We start from the raw sequence: 24,030 nt of genomic DNA, 5'->3' as shown, positions 1-24,030 counted from the left end.
CTCATGTATTTTTGTGATGTGGGTCACACAGCACCCTCTGTGCCGTGACCCAGGGGTGTCCTAGGGACTCCCCAACATAGACTCCATACCCTGGGACTGACTACTGTCTCCCAGGGCATGTAAAGTCACCAAAGACTTTGCTAGTCTTGAATCCTGAACAGAACCAGTACAAACCATCATATTGTGGACGTACTGGCTGGGGCAATTCGATTGCCCCAGGGTCTGTTAGTCGAGGGGGCACGTCTCCGTCCCCCCTGATCGAGTTTTGGCTGGTGGCAGTGGAAACTACTTTTTATATTCGACCGCGAATATTTCCCTATGGGATTTCCCATTGTTTTAGGCTAACACATTTAATTATTTATTTACGGTAGCCTTAAACATACCGCCGGTTTATATATTTATTTTTATAACTCCGGTTGGGACTTTTTGCCAAAACTTGATTCTAAAATGGCGTTGGTGTTCGCCTCTGTAACTCTGACCCAAAGTGGAGCCCTTTGTTCCACTTTTGGCGGGCTTCTCCACAGAAGCCCTCCAAAGTGGTGCCACTCTGTCTGGGGTACTTAGGAGGGGTGGAGGGGGATTTAGGCACCCTGGACTGAGTTACCTTGGTAACTCAAGTCGCACTCCGTCCTGATTGGCCCAAGTGGTGAGCCGCCCGGCTCACCACTTAGCATGTTTGAGTGACAGCTAGGCTGGGTGAATGGGGGTTTGCTGCATAAAAGCAGGGCTTTGGGGACTGGGACTTCAGAAGTCGCCACAGGACCAAGAATCCGACGAGGGAAGAGCTGAGCCGACCTGCTTCGACGACACCACCCGGTGGAGCCCTGCTGAACCGTCTCACCACTTTTTCCCGACGACCGAGGAGAACTCTTAACGGAGTGGCTCCTTCCCTTGACTGGTGGGGACAACCAGTTTTCGCCTTCTTTCCGTCCTTTTGAGGTATCTCGTGGCCGCCTTGCCTGTGCCAAGCACCCCGGCATCCGGAATACCACACTTTACCCCCATACCGCGAAAGTCGGTACCAACCCTTTAACCGGAGGACTCCGCGGCTGGTTTCTTCCCGGGCAGTGCTACGACCTTTCTCTTCTGCTCTTCAGCGAGATATTCTTCTCCCCTGACCGACGTCGAGCCTTGCTGTCGCTGCCTGGAACAACTGCCCCCGCTGGAGGATCCTTTCCGCTTAAGGTACTGTGTTCCGCCTGGCTTCCCTTGCTACCGACTGTACGGGGTAGATTTAGTCCCCGGCTTTCGAACCTGGGAGTGCCTGGGACACTTTGGCTAAAACTTTCTGAGCCACTCTAAACTCTTTTTGACTCTTTGCAAGACTTTGAATCTCTAACTAACAGTGTGATCTTGGGCACATTTTCGCTCCGGCTACTCTAAGAGTGGGCCCTGCCTAGTGACTTTTGCTCACCTGTGACTTTATTCTTCTTTAAGCCTATTGCAAGTGTTCTGGACCTTAGAGTGGTGTGTCTAACCTATTTCTGCTTTTTCTCTCCCTTTCTTGGAAACTACTAGAGTGTCATCTAACGTTAAGCACTCACCTCTGTTTTAATTAAGTGGTGTTAACCTAGAGTTGTCTAGATAGGAGAAAGGATTGAATTTACTTTCAGTATAACTGTGTTGAAGTGCTTTTACTATATTTTTGCTAGAGTGTTTTTAACTTATGTGTATTTTAAATAAATAACTATATACTTTTGAAACCAAGCTCTGGTCAGTGTTTGCTTGTGCTATTGTGTTTTGGTACATATTGTGTATACTTTACATACTGCCTAACTCTTCTTGAGAGAAGTCTGACTGCTCAGCCACAGCTACCAGGTAAATCTGGGTGGTACAGACTGCTACCAAAGGGGTTTACTGCTCTACCTGTAGTCTTAAATCTTTTGCAGTGTTCCCCAAGGGAACTGCACAGGTTTCTGCCTAACACTGGTGTACAGCGGTGGGATTTGTATTGAGTATACATTTTATTGTGCTTTAGATACCTTAGTGCAACTAACCACAAAGCTTAGCACTGAAAAAGTAAAACCTCTAACATGTCAGTTATAGAAAGCTATAGTCAAGAGTCCCTTGCAGCCAAAACTGCTGATTGTTTAAGAGTGCTCTGTAAACATAAGGATCTCCTGACTAAGGGCAAGAAAATGGAGCTGATTGAAAGATTGTTAGCTAACCAAAGTCTGGGTGATGGTTCAGAGGAGCCTACCACTCCAGCAACTGTAGATGACAGTATTGAAGTTAACATGGAGCAAAATGTTGATGTTTCTGAGGAAGAGTCAGAAGAGGAGGGTGAGGCTGTTGTAACTGTCCCCCCTAGGCCTCTGCCTGCTCTACCTGCTGTGCCTACTGGACCTTTACCAGGTCCCACATTTAGTCCTCAGTACTTTGAACTGGAGAAAATGAAGCTAGAATTGGAGTATAAGAAACTTAATGCTCAAACTGACAAAGAACTAAGGCTAAGGGAAATGGAGCTCAAGTATGACTTAGAAATGAAGAAATTATCTGTTGAGAATGTTTCTCTCTCTGGCTCCTCTAGAAGTTCCAGTCCTAAAAGACCCCGGATGCCTAAAGAATTGGTTGGTATGTATGAGCCTAAGTTGGATGTGTTGGATTGGTTGTCTCTGTTTGAATATAATCATGGGCTCCAGAACATCACAGGAAATGACTTACTCACCTGGTTGTTCTCTAGGCTTCCCCCTGTTGCAACTGATGTGGTAATGGAGATGGGGGAGGAGGATAGGAAGGACTATGAATGTGTGAAACTAGCTTTGATAGCTAGGTTTGGGAAGACCCCTTCCCAGTATCTTAAGAGGTTTAGGAGCCTCAAAAAGCATGATGGTACCCCTTGGGCTACCTGGGTGAGTGAATGTTTGAAAAACTTAGAGGGATGGATTAAGGGTTACAAGGTGAACACTTATGAAGGTATGAAGAATTTGTTTATGTTGGAGACTATTTATGATGCCTGCTCTCCTGAGCTCAGACAACACTTGGCTGATTCCAAGGAATTAGATTCCCGGGAACTAGCTAAGGCTGCTGACTTGTGGGTTGCCAACAGGGCCACTCACAAGGATTCTGGGGTAACTCAGAAGAAGGATGGGGAGAAACAGTCAAAAAAGGACTCCAAAGAGAATTCTAATAATTCCTATCCCAAAGAGGGCCCCAAACCACAAAATAACCAGGGTAAGCCACATGGGAAACCTAGTCAGGCTACTGTACCTTCTGGCCACAAGCCAGAAGGAGGTCAGAACAAGCCACCCTTCCAGAGAGCATTTGGACAATGCTATGTCTGTCAGGGTACTGATCATATCAAAGGAGATCCCAAGTGCAAGGGTAAACCTGCAGGGATCAGCACAGTCTCCTTAGCCTTCACTCCTGAGGATGAAGTACAGATGGCTAGTGCCCACTTTGAACTCTTTGCTGAAGAACCCTTGGGTCTTCAAGCAACTGTAAACTTAGAGCCTATGGGTCTGGTTAGTCCCCAGAATAGGGTTGTGTATAACTCCCTACCTGTTAACTCTAAGGTGTATTATGTGGACAGTGTTCTTGTCAATGGCCAGGATACTCCTGCCAGGAGAGACACTGGGGCCAGCAGAACAGTAGTGGATGAAAGCTTCTTTCAACCTGAGGATGTGGCCAAAGCACCCAAAGGTCCCACTAAGATGTCTGGAGGCCCTGTCCAAATGGTTCCTATTCTACCAGCCCTCATTCAGTGTAACAACATGACAGTGAGGATCCCTGTCAGTGTTCAGACTGAGGTACCTGGGAAGGTCCTGTTAGGGAATGACCTAAGAACTCTAGGAGTAGTGTCACATACGCCCAGGCCTCCCAGTATGGAGAAGCAGAACTTAACCAAATTGGCTAGACAGGCTACCTTGAAGGACCCTTCTAAGCCTGTGGGACCCTCTACTGAGAACCCCACTACAAGCCCTGGTGTTAGTAAGTTGACCTCTAACCCAGGCACATTTCAGGATAGTATGCTAGGAACATGGGCGCCCCAACCAAGCTCCATCATTGTTCCCCTAGTCTCAGAGTCTCTGACTCCCCCTGCTTCTGAGGAAGAGGTGGATAGACCAACTAGGCCCCTATCTGGACCTGAGAGAACTGGTAATTCTCAGTGCTGGTGGAAAACCAGAAAAGAAAAGTCTAAGGCCAAAAACCTTCAGACTGTTGGACCTTCTACTGAAGACCCCAACTCAAATCCTAATATTAGGGGGGAAACTCCTAAAATAGGTAAGGGTAGATCTAAGAGGAAGGGGAAGCAGGTACATTGCCTAACCCCAACCCCTCCAACCAAGAGGCCTAAGACCCAACCTGCTCCCACAAGAGAGGTGGTGAGGAACCTTGGAGGCCCCTCTAGATCTAAGGGAATCCTTTATAAGGACCCCTTGAAAAAGCCTAACATAGGTTCAGAAGTTGTACCAACTTCTGAGGGACTGGTCAACCAGATCCCCTATAACAAAAAGACTGATGTTCCTCAAAGGGTCTGTAGGTCCGTTAGCTTGCAAAAGAAAACCTTTGAGTTCTCCATTGAACATAGGTCAAGGTGTCACCATCAAAATGCTGATGGACTCTCTAGGATGTATATCATCGACTAGAGGTATGAGGTTCATCCAGGAGTGGATTAAATCCTCCTGTCCCTTAGTCTGGGGGGGGCGAGTGTTAGGGAGAATTCTCTGTTTAGGCTGAATTTCCCTACCTAGTGAGTCCCCCAGCAGCTTTGCTGGATTTCTGGGGTTTAATTTTTTTCTCCTGCCAAGAGTGAGACTCTTTTACCCTCACTCTTGGACATGTTGAAGTGTGTTTTCTTGGTTAAACCTTGTGTTGAATGGGCTATGGGGTCTCTTACTCCATAGGGCCTCATGTATTTTTGTGATGTGGGTCACACAGCACCCTCTGTGCCGTGACCCAGGGGTGTCCTAGGGACTCCCCAACATAGACTCCATACCCTGGGACTGACTACTGTCTCCCAGGGCATGTAAAGTCACCAAAGACTTTGCTAGTCTTGAATCCTGAACAGAACCAGTACAAACCATCATATTGTGGACGTACTGGCTGGGGCAATTCGATTGCCCCAGGGTCTGTTAGTCGAGGGGGCACGTCTCCGTCCCCCCTGATCGAGTTTTGGCTGGTGGCAGTGGAAACTACTTTTTATATTCGACCGCGAATATTTCCCTATGGGATTTCCCATTGTTTTAGGCTAACACATTTAATTATTTATTTACGGTAGCCTTAAACATACCGCCGGTTTATATATTTATTTTTATAACTCCGGTTGGGACTTTTTGCCAAAACTTGATTCTAAAATGGCGTTGGTGTTCGCCTCTGTAACTCTGACCCAAAGTGGAGCCCTTTGTTCCACTTTTGGCGGGCTTCTCCACAGAAGCCCTCCAAAGTGGTGCCACTCTGTCTGGGGTACTTAGGAGGGGTGGAGGGGGATTTAGGCACCCTGGACTGAGTTACCTTGGTAACTCAAGTCGCACTCCGTCCTGATTGGCCCAAGTGGTGAGCCGCCCGGCTCACCACTTAGCATGTTTGAGTGACAGCTAGGCTGGGTGAATGGGGGTTTGCTGCATAAAAGCAGGGCTTTGGGGACTGGGACTTCAGAAGTCGCCACAGGACCAAGAATCCGACGAGGGAAGAGCTGAGCCGACCTGCTTCGACGACACCACCCGGTGGAGCCCTGCTGAACCGTCTCACCACTTTTTCCCGACGACCGAGGAGAACTCTTAACGGAGTGGCTCCTTCCCTTGACTGGTGGGGACAACCAGTTTTCGCCTTCTTTCCGTCCTTTTGAGGTATCTCGTGGCCGCCTTGCCTGTGCCAAGCACCCCGGCATCCGGAATACCACACTTTACCCCCATACCGCGAAAGTCGGTACCAACCCTTTAACCGGAGGACTCCGCGGCTGGTTTCTTCCCGGGCAGTGCTACGACCTTTCTCTTCTGCTCTTCAGCGAGATATTCTTCTCCCCTGACCGACGTCGAGCCTTGCTGTCGCTGCCTGGAACAACTGCCCCCGCTGGAGGATCCTTTCCGCTTAAGGTACTGTGTTCCGCCTGGCTTCCCTTGCTACCGACTGTACGGGGTAGATTTAGTCCCCGGCTTTCGAACCTGGGAGTGCCTGGGACACTTTGGCTAAAACTTTCTGAGCCACTCTAAACTCTTTTTGACTCTTTGCAAGACTTTGAATCTCTAACTAACAGTGTGATCTTGGGCACATTTTCGCTCCGGCTACTCTAAGAGTGGGCCCTGCCTAGTGACTTTTGCTCACCTGTGACTTTATTCTTCTTTAAGCCTATTGCAAGTGTTCTGGACCTTAGAGTGGTGTGTCTAACCTATTTCTGCTTTTTCTCTCCCTTTCTTGGAAACTACTAGAGTGTCATCTAACGTTAAGCACTCACCTCTGTTTTAATTAAGTGGTGTTAACCTAGAGTTGTCTAGATAGGAGAAAGGATTGAATTTACTTTCAGTATAACTGTGTTGAAGTGCTTTTACTATATTTTTGCTAGAGTGTTTTTAACTTATGTGTATTTTAAATAAATAACTATATACTTTTGAAACCAAGCTCTGGTCAGTGTTTGCTTGTGCTATTGTGTTTTGGTACATATTGTGTATACTTTACATACTGCCTAACTCTTCTTGAGAGAAGTCTGACTGCTCAGCCACAGCTACCAGGTAAATCTGGGTGGTACAGACTGCTACCAAAGGGGTTTACTGCTCTACCTGTAGTCTTAAATCTTTTGCAGTGTTCCCCAAGGGAACTGCACAGGTTTCTGCCTAACAGCGAGCGAGGACGATAGTTGTGCAAGGGCATGAGTTTCCTGTAGGAAGAGTATCTTGACCCCGTGCCTCTGGACGTAGGCCGTGACCCTGCGTGCCTTGGTGTAGTTGCTGAGCCCCCTGATATTCCAGGACATTAGCCTAATGGCCATTCATAGCAATTTAGGGGGGATCCGAGTAGTGTGTATCAAACATTGCCAAACAGATGCCGGCCGCTAGTGCGGTGGCCTGATGTGTCATTTCAAAAGCTGCCCCTGTCTCACCTTTTTTGTTAATAAAACATCCCCAAATAACACCTCCCCCCTCCTTCACTGCCACCCCCAACCTAGCAGTGCCCAGAAACCCACCCAAATTCTCATGGCGTTCGTACCAAGCCCAACGTGGCTGGTTCAACCCCCAAACCAAACAGGGGGGCAGCCCATGAACTGAACAAGCCGAACTCGGCGTTGCAACTGCAGCGGGGGTAGCTGCTGCCGTGAACCCGGTCAACATAGTTGAACGGTGGAGTACAACAAATAGTGTATAGCGGTGATTAAATTAAATCGTGAGAGGAGACCGCATAGTAGGGCCCAGTGAGCAGGGGCTGTAGGGGTAGATAGTCAATGTATAGGTGCCATATATCGTGGACTACACATCTGTGACCCTCGTAGCTTGTCTCAAAATTCAACAATGAGTTACGACAAAAGGAGCATTCACAACAGGAGGATACATGAAATTACAAGTAAATCACAAAGAACAGGCGTGGTACCGGTACCACAATGAGGCAGGTATCAGGTGTGTTTCAGGCCAGCTCAATCCTCATCAACGGGATCGGCTCCAGGGCCCGTGAGAGGAATATGAGCCTCGACAAATTTCACCGCCTCCTCTGGGACAGTGAAAAAGTACAGTTTATTACGGTGGTTGAGCTTCAGCCTAGCGGGGAATAACATGGCATATTCCACCTTCCTCTCTCTGAGCATCTTCTTCACTCCATTAAATTGCCTGCGCTCCATTTGAACACTGACAGAGAAGTCCGGGAAGATGCGAATGATCTGGGACTCAAGTCTTAGTTCCCCTTTTTCGCGAGCCAACCGTAGGATGTGGTCTTTGTCCCTGTAGCTGAGAACCTTGGCTATAATTGGTCTGGGGAAGTCGCCCGGTTTGGGGCGAGGGGCCAGTGAGCGGTGAGCACGCTCAATAGTAAAGAAGGGGGAAAGTTGAGGATCTCCCAGGAGGTCTCTCAGCAGGGCCTCGACTGCGAGTTCCATTTTGCCCTTGAGGGCTGTCTCAGGAACCCCAACGATGCGGATATTATTCCTGCGGGACCTAGATTCCAAGTCATCGCACTTCGCCTTGACCTATTTCATATCTCGCACCAAGTCCGAGACCGTATTCTGGAGCACGTGCACCTCATCCTCAGTTGTTCCAATCCTAGTCTCGGCCTCACCTAACCTGGTGCCATGCTGATCCAATTTGGTGCGTAGGGAGGCTACGTTGGCATTTATGTTGTCTAATTTTTTGTGAAATGACGCAAAGTTTTTGGCCATAGACTCCATGAGCGACGTAAGGTCTGGCTGAGGGGGGCAAGAGGAAACATCCGAGTCGTCAGGAAGAAGGGCAGCCCCAGCTTGGTCTTGCTTGGCTAGGGCTTTGGCAAACTTGTCCATTGCCCCAGCCTTATTGGCCCCGCGTGCCTTGCCGGACATACTCGGGGAGCGCCTTGAAGAGAGAGTGAGTATTTTCCGCAGGGAGGCAGGAATGGGGTTTAGAGAGGGGCTCGAGCCGTGATCAGTGACGGGGCGGCTGCTGCCTGGGAGGAGAATGCAAGAAGCACCCACACTTGGCGTGTTCCGGGGTGACAAGTCCACTTGAGGGGCCCGGGCCGAGGCGGCCAGTAGTAGCAAGCAGCAGAGTCAGGGGCGCAGGGTACCCCAGGGCGTAGTAAGCGGGAGCCCCAATAAGAGCAGAGTATTGGACACCCAGGGTGGCCCCAGCAGCAAGAGAGTGGTCACAGGGGGGCAAGATGAGTCTGGGGTTCACTTCACCCCCAAAATGGCAGAGGCGCAGCCCAGATACGAGGCGGAGCAGGCGGGCCAGATGTGCAGCGGCCAGATCCCTCACCCTCCTCACCTTGGGACCCTGTGAGTCGAAGAGCCGGTGTTCATCCGGGCCGTAGCAGGGCCACCAGCTTCAGCAGTGTGTCCAGGCAGAATCAGGCCCCCCAGCCTCAGCCAGGGCCCGAAAACAGCCCCGCGCCGAGGCCAGCGGAGGGAACCAGCAGAGCAGTCGGCGGAGCCCCTGAGCCAGAGCAGGCAGCTGGATCGTGCAGGGCCGCGCCGTCACATGGGACCAGTGGCGCAGGCGGCGGGGCGTTCGGGCGGTGTCTGCACGGTGGCCGCTCCGGCAGCCCCCGCTGTAACTTCGCCTGCTGGGGGCCGGCGCCCTCCGTTCACCGATAGGCAGGAGCGTTCAGAGGTGGTGCCTCGCCGGGCGGCCACCAGCTCCGGCGCGGCCCCGCAGGCGGAGCGCGGGCCGCGGATGTTGATGGCACACGGGGGGCAGGAGGGCAGAGAGGAGGCGGCCCAGGCGGCCGCACTCCGAGCCGCAGGAGCGCGAACCCCGGCGGCCGATGAAGGGGGATGGGCCGCAATCAGCGTCACGCGGGCCGGAGGCCTTCACAGGCGGCAGCGATGGCCCCCGATGTCCGTTTTCGCCCAGAAACAATGCAGTGTGTAGCAGCGGCAATGGGCAGCAGGATGCGTGGGGTCTCAGCAAGAAATTATCTTTAGAACCGTTGATTCCGGTGGATTATAGCTCGCGGGTCACGGAGCTTAGACGCTAAGCGGCCATCTTGTCGGCTGCTCAACAGCGCCCCCCAGCATCAAAGGTCTTTTAATTGTCTAAACAAGCCAGCCACTGCCTAGTGCGCACACTAGATGGCAACTCAATGTCACCTGGAACCTTGAGTAGGAAAGTAGAGTCTATGTGTAACTGTGCAGACAGTAGTCCATGGCACCTCAATGCAGTGATATATGATTCAAATGACACTGTGCAGACTGCGCCATGCAAATTTTTATTGTTACATTTTATGCCCTTTGGTTTACACGTGTTCGGCCTTGGGGCCTTTTTGAAAACCGGACATAAGCCCAGACATCTATAAACTTGCTTCTTGCAAATGGATGGTGGTTTAATGTTCAATGGTGCATCAATCCCGGGTTAATCCCTTGAACATTCTTAATTCACGGAGCTACGAGGTTTTGGGTTTATGTCCGGTTTTGAAAAAGGCCCCTAGTCCGAAACAAGTTTAAGCCAAAGGGCATAAAAAGTAACAATAAAAAATGGAATGGCGCAGTCTTAGCAGTGTCATTTGATTCATAACTTACCTAAGGAGGAGTGGGCTCACTCCTATGACACTCCCCATGCCACATACTGTGTAATTAAATATATTCATAGATTCATAACCCAGTCGCAGTGAAAATGTCCCTGAATACCCCAAACTCACTGATACAAGCAATGCAGTGATAAGTTTGCTGCAATGTTGGTTAATGGCGTCTATGTGGTGCTCCCTTATGTAACAGAACATATTCCTGTTTTTGTCCAATGTCCATACAAGAGCACAATGGGATGTTTGTGTATGTGGCTCTGACGAGCATGCCATACTGTGCCCACACTTAAACACATAAAGCAATCAAAGAAGTTGCCTCAAATTGTAAATCCACTAGACCAAACTCCCTTTCTAAACGACACCCCATGATTTTCACTAGCTACAGGCCAGCACTAATAAGAGATGCTAATGCCAGCTCTGTTAGATAAAGCATGGGCCTGCTCTTTTTTGCCAAAATAACCCCTGAGGCCTGCGTAATTGTGAGGAGGTAGTGGCTGAGGAACTGTGGACCCTTTACCATGCATCAGAAGCCAGTTCTGTTTAAAATGCTTCATCTGTTTATTACTGGTCAGGCTAAAGTTTGAAAGAGGTACAACCCTTTCTTTGTAGCCTTTTTGTGCATTGCTTATTGGGTTTCTCTTGTGCGGTATCCTGCCCTATCTGTAGATATAATTCCTGAAAGATGTTTCTGTATTGGGGTTGGGCATGCCCACAGTGAGACCCAGCCCGTCCTCCTCTAAAATATTTCAGAAACAAGAAGCAAAAGACCCCTTGTACCTCCATTTCAGTGGCTGATGTTGCAGCCATTGTATACTCGCATCCAAAAACGTATGAGGTCCTAATGAGCATGTATGGTTCATGGTTACACAAATGTTAATGTCCGTGTGAGTATTGTGAACAGTGATGTGAGCACCAAGCCATGCATCTGTTATGAATTTAGAGATTCACACATAAAATCCTTTTTATCACAGACTTGTTTATCAAATGTATACATTTCAGATCACTGTTATAGTCCAAAAATGCTCTGTGCTTTAATGCACAGCATAATGGAATCCTCACTGGTGCTATTTGTTGCCTTTCCTTATCTCAGAGAGGTATTTTGAAAGAGTACAATAAGAGTGTACCAGACTGTCCATCTTGGAATGATAACCTTCTATGAGAAAATAATTCATATGTTTAGTCTACTATTGCCCCATGAGAAATACAAGTGAGATGGTACGAACAAGACACCTGCAACACAGGGCCAGGTCAGTGGGCGCTCAGACCCCGGTAGGCTGTTCCACCACAGTGTGCCGGTATGGACAGTTTGAAACTGCATTCAGGCAAGGCCTTCCCTAAGAGCAGGTGACAGAAAAATCTTTTAATTGGGCAGCAACAGCTGTATTTTCACATTAGAATTCTTCTGTAAAGTACTTGAATTGCAACTTCCAGAACACATGGGCCCCATTCATGGACTTCGCAGAACAATTTCCAACTCTATCCCGCAGACCCCCTGTCACCCACTGGTTGGGTTAAATAAGAACTCAGAAGCGTCACAGCAACAGAACTCCCTTCCCCACCCTACATCATTAGGGACCGAACGGAAGTAGAACCCAACGCCCAAAGCCCGCCCACACAGATGGACAATTAGCTAAACGTGAACTCAGCTTGCAAGAAATTGTAGCAAAATCTTATGAAATGTCTGATGTACCGTTGTAATGTTAAAATGCAAATAAAATGTTATATTGAAAAAGTACTTGAATTACAATGTAATGAAACCATCTTCATTTATATAGCAATTATTTATATATATTGAGGAGGGGTTTTGTCACACGACAGAGGTGTAGTTTGGGAGTGACGTGCGCCAGTCTGTGGGGGTGCATTCTGATGTTTCGCCCTGGGCACCACGTTGGCTAGAAACTGCCCTGCTGAAGACTTCCCAGCGGGTAGTCGCCTTCCCAAGTTCGCATGGGTGGGGAGAGAGAATCATGTGAGCTAAGCTGCATGCCACTGACACAGCCCCAACCCTAAAAGCCGCTCCAAGATCCTCCCTGTTTGAAAGCATGTATTTTACCCTGTAGATGAAGGGGCAAAGAATGATATTTTAAAGGTGTGTGCATGTTTTTTGGAGTGGCTTGTGACTAATAACGATGAAACTACTAATATTATTGGCCTACCAGGCACTGGCAGGCCTTAGCCGGCCCCCTTCTCCAAAGGCCCACTTCTTAAGGCTCTGTCTGCTCCTTGTCCGCTGCCGGTTCACTGTGTGAGGACTTCCTACACCCTGTCATGAAAACACTGAGGATGTCACTCCCACACTCTTTAGTGGAGCCTGAACTACTGTGACTTTATACCCCCATAACAATGGGTTAGTCTCCTCTTACCCAGCACTCTCCTACCCCTCTGACTTTCCCTCCCTCTCTCTTTCTCAACTGGGCTCCCATTCTTACAGCCTGTGATTGCACTGTGATTGTCACCTACTGCTACCAATTTGAATTTAGCTGTTTTCACATACTGCTACCAATTTGAATTTAGCTGTGTTTCACCTACTGCTACCAATTTGAATTTAGCTGTGTTTCTCCTACTGCTACCAATTTGAATTTATCTGTGTTTCATCGACTGCTACCAATTTGAATTTAGCTGTGTTTTCACCTACAGCTACCAATTTGAATTTAGCATGTTTCACCTACTGCTACCAATTTGAATTTAGCTGTGTTTTGCCTACTGCTACCAATTTGCATTTAGCTTGGCCTAGTGACTGCATTGTGCTACTCTGCCCCGCTGTTCCTATCCTGATCCTCCCTCCCTGATCCCCCCTTCTCTCTCTCTATACTTCACCCGTGGCGCTCTCTGTTTCTCCTATCTTCTCTAACTGTTTCACCATCGACTATCCTTCCCTTCTCACTAAGTCTGGCAGGAAGAAGTTCAAAAAAGATATCTTGGTTTCTAACCCCTGTCTCCATATCGCTGACTCCTATTCCAGCGCATCCTTTAGACAGACCCTCACCGACATCCTCTTTGTCATTCCCTCGCCAGATCTATGGACACTTCATATGGTCTCTGTGCTCTCTCCTTTCTCTTCTTCTCCCATTAATGGTGGCACCCGCTGGGAGGCCCTCCTGGCCCCCTTCCACTCTTTTAAGGTCATCATTAACATCTACCTAAATGGCACAGTCTTGGTCCAAGGCCCTCAAGCCAACCTTCTCCTCTTTGATAGATGCTTCCCACTCCTCATCAATTTCCTTTCTTCTCCCGCAGGCCCTTCTCTCCCTTCCTCTGCTTCATTACCTCCCCCCTCTTTCTCCTCCTTGGCTACCTTACCCTCTCCTCCTTCCTCTCCTGCCCCCCTTGGGCTCTGTCTACACCTCCTTCTACACCTCCGCAGGGTGTACCTCTGATCTGTACCCCTCCCCGGAAGTCCTTCAAAGATGGCAGCCTTCTCCACATTGCCACTCTCAATCAGCCGTCAAACACTCCCGTGACATCTGCCGCCTCCTGGAAGAACTTGACCTCGATGTCCTCGGTCTCACTGAGACATGGTTCACGGCCAGCTCTGTCACAAGCTTTGACACTCTCCTGCCTGAGGGCTACAAGGTCCTCTACACGCACAGATCCAACCGTTCCAGAGGGGGTGTAGCCTTGATCTTCCTGGAATGGATTCCTGCCTCTGTTATTCCTATGCAGGCCTACTCCTCTTTCGAATGCCTTGTCTTCAGGCTTTCTCTCTCTCCTGGCCACTCTCTTACCATGGCTACTATCTATTGGCCACCTCGTCAGATCACCTCCTTCCTCTCTGAGTGGGTGGACCTCTCCTCCTCCCTCCTGATCTCAACCACTCAACTCCTCCTTCTTGAGGACCTCAACATCCATTGGATGCTCCCTGTTCCTCCTCTTGACTTTTTCACGAACCTCTGCAATTCTCTCTCTCTTTCTATTCTCCCCTCTGGCCCGACTCACTCTGCAGGGCATACAATGAATGTTTTGATCTCCTCTGATCTCCCCCTCACCATCACTTTGACCACTCCTCTCTCCTGGAGTGATCACTCCCTCCTTTGCTCCCATATCTCCCTTTCTACCCCTCAGGCCAAGCCAAATCCAACACTGTCATCTACCTTCTCGGTCTTCCGACCCATGAAGCGTGTGTCAGTTGAGGCTTTTGCCACCACTTTCTCTACCCCTCCTCCCCCTCTGGCTGACTCACACCCTGACGTAGCCCTTTCCATGCTCTACTCTTCTATCTCTGATACTCTTGATGTTCTTGGCCCTGCCATGAGGATCTGCTTGAAGCCCAAAGCCAAGTGTAACTCTTGGTACGACTCTGGCCTAGCTACCCTTAAGCGCGAGAGAAAGGTGGCTGAGAGTAAATGGCGGACTTCTTGTACATCCTCTGACAAACTGGCCTGCCTCCTGCTCCAAAGGCAATACCGGCTCCTTGTCCGAAATAAGAAGTGAGCCCACATCCAAGCCTGCGTCTCTGCGGCATCTAACAACTCTGCCGAACTCTTTAAAATCTGCAAGGAGCTTGCCAACACTACTGCAGTCTCTACCTCTCCTGTTGCCTCCCAGACCATTTGCACAGCCCTTGCCTCTCATTTCATCTAAAAAATACCAGGACATCCTGTCCACCTTCTCGTCCTCTCCTCCTCTTCCCCTTCTCTCTCTGCTACCTCTAGCCCTCCTGCAGCCACCCCCTCCCTCTTTCTCTTCCTTTCCTCTGTTCTCCCCTGATGAGATCTCCAGACAAGGCCGATCTATGAAAGTCTCGCCAAAACAGGTTCTTCCCTGTTCATCCAACACCATCAAGGACCACATTGACACCCTTGCTCCTGCTCTGGCCGACTTCTGCAACCTCTCCTTCGCCTCTGGATCCTTCCCCTGCCCTCTGAAGCACTCTCTTGAGCACCCCCTTATCAAGAAACCCACAGCCGACACCTCATGCCCAGCTAACTATCGCCCAATCTCCATCACTCATTTCCTGGGCAAACTCCCGGGAAAGCTGGCAATCTCCCAGCTTAATCTTCCCACTGATTCTGTTGGTTGTCTCCATGACCATCAGTCTGGCTTCAGAGCAGCAGAAGCACGGAAAATGCTCTCCTGAACATCCGAGAAGACCTGCTCTCCAACCTCGACTCTAACATCCCATCTGTCCTCATCCTACTCAATCTCTCTTTTACCATGCCATCCTGCTCAACCGTCTCAGGGATAACCTGGCTATCACTGATCAGGCCCTGTCCTGGCTGACCTCTTTCCGCTCTGATCGACCCTCCCAGGTTCAACTTTGGTCCTTCCTTTCCTCTACCTCACTCTATACCTGTGGTGTTCCCCAGGGTTCAGACTTCGGTCCCTAGCTTTTCAACCAATACCTGGCACCTTTCGCCCACCACATTGCTGCTCTCTGCTCCAATTTTCAGTGCTATGCAGACGACACTCAGCTCGCTTTCAGGCTTCCCTCTGCCACCTCTTCCCCTTCTCTCATCTCTGACTGTCTGTCTGCCACCCAGGAGTGGTGTTCCACCAATTATCTCTGCCTTAACGCCAATAAGACTGAGATTCTCCTCATCGGCACACCTGCACCCTCCTTTCCTGTTACTCTATGGCTGGCCTACCTTGGCCCTCTTCCTGCTCCCAGCTGTGAGGCTAAGAACCTCTAGGTCATCTTCGACTCCAAACTCTCCTTTTCTCCTCATATCTCTGACATCTCTAAGAAGGCAAACTACCAATTGCTCCTCCTCAGAGGTATTCTTCCTTTCCTCCCCTTCCCCCAGAAGCTCACTGTCTCTAGAGCTCTGGTTCTCATTAGGCTGGACTACTGCAACAGCCTCTTTCTAAATCTGCCTGCTTCTACCCTCTGCCCTCTGCAACTCATCCAGAACAGGACTGCAAGACTTGTCCTTGACCTCAAGCCCTGGGATCATATCTCTCCAGCCCTGAAATCTCTTCATTGGTTCCCAGTGGCTGCAAGTATTGAATTCAAGACTCTTTGCATTGTCCACAAGGCTTTCTGGGGCCTAGGTCCACAATACCTTCAACTCGCCCTCCTTAAATACCTTCCTACTCAAGCTCTTCGCTCCTCCCACTCCCTCAGGGTCAGTCGCTTCTCCAAGCAACGAGTTTGGGGTAGATCTCTTTCCTCGGCTAGGGCCTCCCTCTGAAATAGCCTCCCTGCCTCTCTGAGACTTGAGGAGAACCATCTCTGGTTCCGGAAGCACCTCAAGACCTTCCTCTTTGGTTCTACCTTTGCTCTTCCTCTCCCCTGCTGATCTGTCTGCTTCGGCACTGGGCACCTGGTTACCCTCTCATTCTCGCGCCCAGGTCACTGCCCACACAGCCACACACCTGCACTGCCTCCTGGCAACCCTTGCACTTGGGTCTGTATCTGCAACCCTACAGTCCCCTAACCTTGCACTTATTAGACACCCCTTGTCTGCGCTTTAACCTTGCACCTGCTACCCGTTGGCTGCACTACCAGCTGCTATTTTTATCCTGTGTTCAGCACTTTCCACTCCTCCCCTACCCCTTGCACTTTCCCCTTTACCTCTCCCCTGCACTTGTTTTTTTTTTAACCTTGTTTATTTATTCAATGAAAGGGGTATACGACAAACAGCATAGTCAACAGAAGTAACATGACAAGTAACAAAGAAAATAGAAAGACCTATGAAATCAGCTAACAACAATGAAAAGTTTCACAGAGCCCATCCAAATCCTCCCCCCACCCTAACCCAGTCAAATCAGAATTGAAACGGAACTAGTACACACCAAGACATTTCCTCCAGATTTTATTAAATATCTTCAATTTCCTCAGTCTTCTGAAGATTACATTTCCCATACCTGCAGGAGTATACATTCTAACAATCCAATCAGCGTTCTCAATGTCACTGGGCCTAGTAAGATAGTTGTTTTGTTCCCCTACCTGCCTCGTTGTGCTCTGAAACACTTGTGTATGAGCGCAATACAAATAAAATATATCATATCAAACGTGTGCATGTGAGCCTCCTGCGCACAGCAATGAATGTAGCCACCGAGGCGAGCAAGGGCAGGAGGCTAATGTCCCTGCAATTTTATTTTCAGTGCGGCTTGCGCTGTCACTCGCCTCATTGTAAAGATTACTTTGGGGGTGCAGGCAGTGGTCACGGTTTATTTAATACCGGAAGTTGCTCCGCACACAAAGGAAGAGGTCCTCTGTGGGCTGCTTTTTTCTGCTTTGCTAAAGGTTACTGCTTACTTTCCCTAGACAGATGGCAACCGTTGATACATTTCCTTATGGGTCACAAGGAAGTGGGAAATGCCAACTTCCAGTAATCTTCCATGTACCTGGCTATGGTCATTCGACATGTCCAGTTGGCATGTCCGCAAAACCTACCACTTTGACCAGGGCTGGCTTTGTGTATGTAAAGGGTCCTTTCGTATTCCTGCCCACATGTGAGTTTCTGTTATTCTTTTCTGGTTTCTGTACTATAAAGAAAGGTCTGCGCATTAAAATAAACAGAAACACTAGTCGCAGGCAAAATACATTATTTTCATCAGTGTGTTGAGCACTCCCTCTCTATCACACTTTCCAGGGCATTGCCTTCCAAAGAGGAGACCAGAACGTGTCGGGCATGAGCAGGAAGAAATTATTCGGTCGGAATGGAAGAACTTTTTTCAGCCCAGCATTGGCGGCTCACCTATTCGAAGATAAAGTTTAGTAACAGCAGAAAAAAGCAGTGGTAAAAAAATGTGGTAAACAGGATAAGGTGAGATGGGATGCGATGCGATGAAAGTGACTGATTCCATTCTATTGTCACAACCTTTCAAGACATCTGTCTTCCTGTTTGATGGTGAGGAAGGCGTCATTGGGCTAGGGCTTGCGGTGGTGGTTGTGGTGTTTCTGTTTTTTTGAAAGGGGTATTTGGTCGCGTGCCTGGATGATGGTGTAATAGTTGAGGAGTATGATGAAGTAGGCGTTGAGGAGGTGGATGGTTAGAGTGGGGCAAGAGCCCTGTCTGTGCTGTGTTTGGTTTGCCTGGCTGTGAGGGCCCAGGGGCTGTGTGGCAAGTGGTGAGATGGTCTGCTGGTGTTGTGTGAGAGTGTGAGTAACGGGGATGACAAAGTGGTCTGACCTTGGTATCCAGATTCGATTTCGCACAGACACTTTTGCAAGAAATCAGTAGGCAAAGGGTCTTACAAGCTATGTTTGTGGGGTCTGTGTTGTGCTGGGTGCAGCTGTAGGGGAAGAGTTGTGTGTGGATGTGGTTCAGCATTCCATTGATAGTGTCTGAAGAGAGGTGTATCTCTTTTGCTGAATGCCTAAGCTCCCAGTATTGCAAAATTGGGTACACCCAGTTTTTTGTTGTCGGGGGGGGGGGGTGGCCCTATCAGCGGGAGACTGATACGTAAAGAGCAAGGGGTGATAGTTCGCCTTCCCCTACCTAAAGACCCTAAGTCACACTAGGTTATATACAAGGTAACCTCATTTAATTTTAAGATTACACATACCACACCTAATAAACACAGGTATTTTACTTTTTACTTTTCAATTTATTATTCAAATCGTAGATATACAAAAACTAAAAAAACCTATAAAAAACACATAAAAAACACATAAAAAACAAGCTGTGCTAATCACTTACAGTCTAGCAGGTGACGGTCCACCAAGTCTTACACAATATCAGACAGAAAGGAAATGGGAAGAGCAGTATGTATTACTGATGGTATACACACATATAGTTACTAGGAAGAATCAAAGTATATTGCAGTCTCCCAACTTGTGATGTTTACCTTCAAGGTTTTTTAACCAGAGCGAATGATCTAATTCTGTGTTTGATTTATTAATCACTCTGTTTAAGTCAGCTTGCATTAATATAGGGTAGCTGCGAGTTGTATAATACACGCCAGCTGTCCTATTCCGATTTGTTCAAACTGAGAGATAGGAATCTACAAATACACAAGTTCTTATTGGCATGTCGACATATGTTTCGGCCCTTTTGACACATACGGGACTCTCTCTGGTGCCGTTGGTCTTGTTGTTAGTATGGCCGTCTTCAGGACAGGGACAAATTTGTTTTTTCGTAGTAAATACTTTCCCATTAATCGAACATCTTAGAATTTCTCAATTTCTTTGGGTCGTATATGGTAATGGCAATTTCATCAGGTTCCTGTAAAGATGCTGTGTATTCAAAATCGTTTCATACACTGTTTCTTGCGTGTTTTGGCTTGACCAGCTGGTGAGATGTGGAAGCTTCACTTAGCTCGATTTGCAGTGGAGTTATATTCAAAATATGGGCATTTCCATCTTACTATAGCTGCTCACTAGCTGGAAAAAGAAGGCATAGTCCATCAGTTCGTGACAAAACCAATAGGACATTGTTTATTTGATGATGTTCATAGTGACTTGCACTAGAGGAGGGATTAGTTGCCCGGCTGATTTTAGAGACCCAATCACTTTCCCTGACAAGTATGGAATGTATACTTAGATGTTCCTCTAAACCTATCACTTTACCAAGTACGTTTTTGCAGTTTGCCACGTAGATTGACGTCAATGATGATGAGTTTTTACCATATAAGCTGTATTTTTTATGAAACTCGCTGAGTGAGCAGATCAAGCGTATGTTTGTTGATGTTCATTATACTCTCTGTTTTAGACAATTGCAAATAAAACAAACTTACTTTGCCAACTTCCTGAGTCAGTCTGATTATTGATGTTTGAGTATATTCTGCATCCCCATCTATCTCAAAGTATTGCTACCTCGTCTTAAAGGGCCTTGTGTTGGGTACACATATTCATTCTCACTACAGCCGGAAGTGGTTTGGAGAACCTGTTGTGGAAAGGAAATGAGTAAGAACTGCTGTTTTCTTTGTGCATGTTCCTCATTCGAGGTTGCAAACAGGCTGAGCTCATCAACCCACAGTATTTGAAAATCCAGTCCAATTTTCAGGCTATCCACAATGTATAAGCATGAGAGCAAAAAGACATAATGCATTTCAGTGTAGACCATTTACATAATGTTTGGTCACTATAAATCCACATTAGTGAAACCATCGTTTATTTGAAATGACTAGGAACACCTCAGTTGCTACAAAGGGCCCAAATGTTCCTTCTTGTAGTCAGGAGAGAGCATGGTGAAAGGAAAGCGCAATCTGCCTCGGGTGGAATCATGGAATGAAGTGAAGGCTGGCGTCGCCTTGCCTTTGGTCTCTAGGCCTTGTCACCGTTATTGAATCAAGGGATTTCTATCTTCTCCCAAGTGTAACTGTATAGATTTGTTTTACAGTAAGTGTGCGACAATATTTGCCTAGAGGTTTCATTTGCATAGTGTGTATTTTAAAGTCATAGTAAATCATGGTATATTTGTGTACTTACATGTCTAGCTGGAATTACTGGTGCTGTTCTGTGTGGACTCATTGTGGTCCTAGACCACTCTTATACCCACTCCTAAATCTGAGCCTTACAGCACTGCTACCTACCTTGTTTGGGTTTGGCTAGACTTGTGTGTCTTTTCTGTTGACCATGCAGGGCTCGAAATTAAGATTGGAGAAGCATGAGCTAACAACAGCTCCTTGATATCCAACATTAACCAGTCACCAGTCACCAGGAGCTACCACTGCATAACAAGGTGCTAGTACATAGTGTTCCAAAAATCTAACCTCCACGTAAGACACAAACATTTCATTTTGTCCATAATGTATGACCCCTTATGGTTTAAATGTGTCCTAATGTTTATTTATGGAATGTCCCAAATGCAGTTAAATTCACTTACATATTTTTGCTCAGCATACGTTGGTGCAGAGAGTGTGACTATTCAAGGGATTCAGTCACTTTCCGCAAGGGTAGAATCCCTTCCTGTGAGGCAAGGGAGTTGAGCCCACTACGCAACACTCCGCCTGGGGGTGGCGGTAAGCAGGACCTCACAGGGAGAGACTCTCCTATTGGGGATAAGGAATCCCTTTCCAATGAGGATCTCCCTTTTCATTACCCTCACATACCTAATCCAGTTCTATCAAATGACCAGCTGTAGAAAATGACAGACACAAAGAATCCTATTGTATGTACTAGTGTAATGTAATTACTAAAGAAAGAGGTCAGTGTGGTAGTGGGAAGAGTAAGATCACAGGAGTAATGAAGAATGTCTGTCTATCAAATACTGTGAGAAAGAAATCCCACAGAGTAATAAAGAACAGAAGTCCGACAAAAAGAAAGGATTATGTTGACAAGCTGGTGTAGCCCCAGCGTTGCATGATAAAAATGGGAGGAGTCAGAGAGTCAGAGAGAGATACCCGGGAGTTTCAAACCGGCTGGCTGAAAAGAGCCGGTGACTCAGGGAGAATGCTGGTTTGCATGGTTTGCATAGCGGCAAACCAGGCGACAAAGGCAGTGTCCGAGGTGCACTAAGCTGTGAGCAGCCAACAGCAGCAGTGTCCAGAGGCTGCTGGTCCCAGGAGGGACTTTTTTTAGGGCAGATGGAAAGCCCCAACTCTGATGTGCTGAAGGAGAAGCATGCCTGCAGCAGACTCTGAGAGGCCTGCCAAACTGAGGCACTTCCCAGGAGGGAATCCGATACTAGAGCTGGTGGCCAAGAGGGAAAGGAATCGAGTAACCCTTAAGGAGCTGATACCACTTTGGGACACCAAAGTGGGTGTCCGGAGAAAACTGAAGAAAGAGAAGAAGCCATTCTGAACAGTAGAGAGTGCGGAACAAGAAAGAACGCTGAACTGGTGATGCACCCCCATTACATGCCAGGTAAAGGAGAGAACAGGAGACCCAGGGGAACAGGCACAATGCTAAAGAGGGACTGTGATACCAACAAAGATTACAAAGCCGAATTTAAAGAGTGGAGTAATCATATTCCTCCCAGTGTGTGGCAAACTGATAAGAAGAGTGAGAATAATAAGGGGACTAAATCATACTCATCCCAGTGTGTGGAAAACTCATAAGAAGGGTGAGAATCATAACGGGACAACTCATACTCGTCCCAGTGAATGGCAAACATATAAGGAGAACAAGATGCATAACTAGATTAATCATACTCATCCCAGTGAGTGGCAAACTTACAAGCAGAGTGAGAATCCAGTAGATAAGAGGAATAAGAGTCATATTAGGAGTCCACCTGGCTGGGTCAGTCAGAAGGAGGAGTAAAGAAAGGAGGGAGATCCCGGTCAAGCGCATTTGTCCTATAGAAGGAAGGAGTATTTTGAATTACCAGTGGTCCACAAAGACACAGTTAAACTGTAAAGAAAGTGCAGAGAGAACTGTGAGAAACCAAAGGAACTATTATTCAAGGGCCTGAAGGAGCCCCTTAAAGGAACTGGAAGATTTATTACAAGAAGTTGCAAGGGGCTATCTAAAGATCCCCTATTGAGGAGAACTGTCCGAACTGTGCTGATCAAGCAATCCAGGAGAAGGGAGTCATTCCCCTGGATCTTCTCTGTGATTTAGTACTAGTGGTAGGGTCAGACTAGGTTAGCATTTGGGACCGAGGGCAGTCTTCTGATTTTGGACATCACTATTGACGACGAACACCCTAGTTTAGTTGTATTAGGCAGGGAAACCCTAAGGATAAGGAAAGTTAGGCATTATCTTTATTATTTCATAACAAACCTTGTTGAAACATGTCCCCCATTGGTCTGTCTCCTCCTTCTGACCTTACAGAAAACTTGCTGAATGATGAGACTGACCTACCACAAGAGCAAAAGACAGCTCCTGGTAGCTGTTGGTGTCAAGCTTACCAGGCTCTTCTAGGATACAAGTAGCTCCCAACTCCTCTCAATTTCGAGCCCTGCCATGATAGGTTGGCCTCCCAAAGCCATCTTAACAATAGGCATAAACTATCAGTACGAGAACACAAAGAGACAAACAAGGCAGGATGAACTACTTATGCCTGAAAGGCTCCCATGGAATATATCTCTGCTCAACAACCACCATAGAATGCTGGCAGGAAAGAAGAAAACTAGATGGTAGCTGGTATGGTATGGTATGATAGGTTATTTATAATGCGCTTAATACCCAGAGGTTTCTAAGCACGGACCCAGGGATCGAACCTGTGTGGCTCCGTGTAGTCTTGCTTCCAAGGGGAGCACGTTGCTGCTGAGCTATCTTACTGGCACTATAGCCAGTCTTTGATTTTTAACAAACAACAGCACTTGGCAATTGGGACTTGTAGGCTCGAGCTTATGGGAAGAGAAAACTGTAAGTCCCAGAATGCAAAATACTGTTGAAGGAAAATCCAAGGCTGGTTGGCAGTGTTAGACAGGCCATCGAATCTCTCAACAATACTAAAAACTCTGCTGGAATCGAAGCCCCTCTCTTGTTATTCCAGTCGGTGCCACGTAAAGTTTGGGAGACTACCGCATGTCTCCAAGATCACACCCCTGCAACTTCCCTACTTGTAGTCTTGTATTTATAGTGGAAAAATGAAACTTCAATATTGTATAAGAAAGCAAACTATGCGAATTATAAAAAATCTAAACTGGTAACCAAATCTCTACACTGACATGGTGAAACAGAGTTCTCTGTAAGCCTTATTGCTTTACAGTAGATTGGTGCTACCTGCTTCTAAGCACATGACATGGGTTGCAGACTGTACATTCCAGCGCTATATTTGGTGTCGCTGATAGCGCGCAAGTATAATTTCACAGTGCAAATGCATAATCTAGTGCCTCAGGTGGTTGAAAAGCGTTAGTGCCATCAAGTGCCTGGTTACATATGTGTCTGCGTATGGAGGAGATATTTCTGTAGAAGAGAGATGTTAGATGACAAACGTAGGCAGCAGTCACCATTACAACCAATAGTGGCCGTCAAAAGGTTCTTGATCAACAGTTACACTGCATGCACACCTCCACTGCGGCTACACAAACCAATGAATAGAACGGCCCGACGTTCCACCATAACTGCACACCCTGGCCCCTAGGTTTCCGCTGGCTGCCCTTTATCACACAGCA

General features: G+C 47.7%; 1 protein-coding gene across 3 annotated transcripts in view; it reads right to left on the bottom strand.

Moving 5' to 3' along the window:
* Nucleotides 1-24,030, bottom strand: part of LOC138514148 (src substrate cortactin-like) — a 524,537-nt gene that overhangs the window by 424,159 nt on the left and 76,348 nt on the right. Inside the window, exon 1 of one of the 3 annotated variants that reach the window (XM_069629450.1) lies at nucleotides 19,762-19,781. The exons of the other annotated variants lie outside the window; for them this stretch is intronic. The gene's annotated coding sequence lies outside the window, so the exon portion shown is untranslated. Of the gene's footprint in view, nucleotides 1-19,761; nucleotides 19,782-24,030 lie in introns of those variants that run through there. 3 annotated transcript variants of the gene reach the window in all.

Source organism: Ambystoma mexicanum, chromosome 12 (genome assembly GCF_040938575.1).
Source record: "Ambystoma mexicanum isolate Mex_15411 chromosome 12, UKY_AmexF1_1, whole genome shotgun sequence".
Taxonomy (NCBI): Eukaryota; Metazoa; Chordata; class Amphibia; order Caudata; family Ambystomatidae; genus Ambystoma; species Ambystoma mexicanum.
Note: the sequence above shows the minus strand (reverse complement) of the source record. Positions and strands in the feature narration are given on the sequence as shown.